Genomic DNA, 3,106 nt, shown 5'->3' on the forward strand with positions numbered 1-3,106 from the left:
ACTGTGGTTATTTATGTTCTAGTTCTGTCTTGTGAGGTAATGGTGTCATGCTTTCTAGTCTGTACAACAGAGTGTACAGTTATACAATCTGTTTTTGGTTTCGTCACTGAGTAATGTCTGGCCTTGAGCAAGTTAGCAGGCCTCACTGGATGTATTTTACTTTCCTTTTTTAATAGATAATTTTTGTGTAGATAAAGATCCTTTTCTCTCTTAGAGACTATAATTAAGTCAATGCCTGATGTACATTAAAATGTTCCTGGAACCAAAAACATATTTGTGCTTCCAATAATATCTTTGATGATCTCATACAAAAGGTGAATGATTATTACTTTTATTTCAAATGTTATAAATGGACAATGGCTTTAATATTGGGGGTTCAAGGTGCATTCCCATATCCTCCAAGTCACATCTTGGTGCATCCCTAGTCCAGCAAAGGGACATCTTTCATTATTTGTTCTCTCTGTGTGAAACTACGCCCAATAGATGGTTAGTGAGTGCCAACTGCATGCCAGGCAAATGCTAAGTATTCTATTTGGAAGATGTGTAAACTGAGGCTTATAAAGATTAAGTGAGTTGCCTGAGGACTAACAGTCTAGGAGTACCAGTATCAATAGCCTTTCTCTTTGTAAATGTAATGTTAACTCTCATTAAAAAAAAAAAAGTGTAAACAAAGTTAAAGTTAAAACCTTCACACCCCTACCTTCTCTCTTTAAATGCTACTCTTCCAGTTTTCCATTTTGTTTAAAAACAATAACAAATATAGATAGGTGAATAGATAGATTTAGATCTAGATCTATATAGGTTATCTCTATCTATCTACATATCTGTCTTTGTTGTTATTGTTTTCAAATAAGCATAAAGAGTGAAAGAGGGATAAAGCAGGCAAAAGACATCCAAAGAGAAAGAAGGAAAGAAAAGGGAAGCGAAGCAAAGTAGTTTTCTCTTGATTTGTTTGATTTTAGGGTCAGTGCAAAGCGGAGAGACAGAAGGCAGGAAAAGCAAATCAAGATGATGAGTTCTGAAGCAAACTCTAAAGTCTAAAAACACAGTCGCATCTTTATTCTCTGGCATGGTCTCCAGTCTCTGGGCCCTTCCCTTGCCCTGTCCACAGTGGCTCACACATCAGCTGACCTGGTGACCAACTCAGCCCAATATGACCATTCTCTCCTCTGAGCCCAGCAACACTTCAGAAGAGGATCTGACACACAGGAAGGGGATCTTGGGGCCCTGCCATGACCATTGGCTGACAGGGTCTGCACAACTAAGGCCTCTACCTTTTACGGGCTGCAGACACTCTCGTGAAATTCAATCGGTCGAACTTCATGATGGACACAATCTCTTTTAGCCCTGACATACAAAGATTTCAAAAATTGCCAAGTGTCCTACTGGCCTCCCATTTATAGAGCATATCTCCAAGTATAAATAATGCTATTTTTTATAATCTTGGTCTCGTTTGTGTTCACAACAGCATGCAGTAGTGTCTATAAGCTCCATAGGGCAGGCGTAGCCTCATGACTAGCACAGTGCCAGCAACAAAGCAGGTCCTCAAAGAAGGCTTGTGAAATTATAAGGAGATAGTCCTAATAAAGACTCCCTGTTTGACTCATTTACTGCAGTGGACTAACCCTGAGTAACAAAGTGTTAGACATTATCAAGTTTATCAAAATTTAATTTAATTTATAAAAATGCATCAATTTTAATTTATGATTATATAAGCAATTTAATTTATAATTAAACTTGATTTAATTATAAAATGCACAATTTTGGTCAAACCAAAATTATTAAAGTTCTTCCTTTGACTCCGTTAGCTATAACCCTTGTCTTGACATTGAGACAAAGGCAGACAAAGGCCCTAACTGTAGTCTTTGCCTTGTTGTCAGCAAACAGTGTAGGTGGATTCCAACTGGGATCCCAATCCACTGGGATTGACACCCCAGTCCATTAAGTGATCAGTTGATTAACCAGTTTTTAAAACAATTGTGGACACTCCCAATAGTATTTTAATTTAACCACTATTTTACCACCCTTTTCTTAAGTCTGTAATGAGAGACACTGCTCAGAGGAAGGTCTATGTCCTATCAATTATGTAAATACAATTTGGCATAATTCAGGTTGACTCCTAGTGATCAAGGGTGTCACCAGATGGGATGGAACAAAAGGCACAGGCATCGTATCATACAGATCCGAATTTGGCCCCCATAACTTTGACTTTTCAGTCTAGTTCACTTATTCTCTCAGTCTTTCTTACTTTAAGCATAAAAAGGGACAATAGGATTTACCTTTCCTGCTTTCCTTAAGAATTACAGATATTTGGCAGCCATAAAAAGGAATGAAATTGGGTCATTTATAGAGATGTGGATGGACCTAGAGAGTGTCATACAGAGTGAAGTAAGTCAGACAGAGGAAAGCAAATATTGTATAATAACACATATATGTGTAATCTAGAAAAATGGTATAGATGATCTTAGTTGCAAAGCAGATGTAGAGACACAGATGTAGAGAACAGATGTACGGATACCAAGAGGGAAAGGGGTGGGGTGGAAGGAATTGGGAAGCTGGGATTGACACATACGTTATTGATACTATGTATGAAGTGGACAACTGATGGGAACATGCTGTATGGTACAGGGAACCTCACCTAGTACACTGTGGTAACCTAAATGGGAGGGAAGTCCAAAAGGGAGGGAATATCTGTATGTGTATGGCTGATTCATTTTGTTGTGCAGTGGAGGCTAACACAACATTGTAAAGCAACCATATTCCAATAAAAATTAATTAAAAAAGAAAAAGAATTACAGATATTTGTATTAAAGCACTTGCACAGTAATATACATAGTAGGTGTTTAATAACTGATAGCTGCTATATTTTATTACTGATATTATTATAGATAAACTTTATTAAATAATACACAGGTTATTATTAGATATTCTATCTGGTATTTAGATTGTAATTGAATTAGGAAGTATGTAGTCTACAGTTTCTTTATTGAGATATATAGGGCAAAAGTTGGGGGATTGTGAGGTGAAATTACAACTCCTCAGGTACAAATAAAATCCTGATGTAGTTAATGAGTGATCTCATCTGTGATAGTAAAATACAAACTTC

This window comes from Neophocaena asiaeorientalis, unplaced genomic scaffold (assembly GCF_003031525.2).
Source record: "Neophocaena asiaeorientalis asiaeorientalis breed wild unplaced genomic scaffold, Neophocaena_asiaeorientalis_V1.1 scaffold90, whole genome shotgun sequence".
NCBI lineage: Eukaryota > Metazoa > Chordata > Mammalia > Artiodactyla > Phocoenidae > Neophocaena > Neophocaena asiaeorientalis.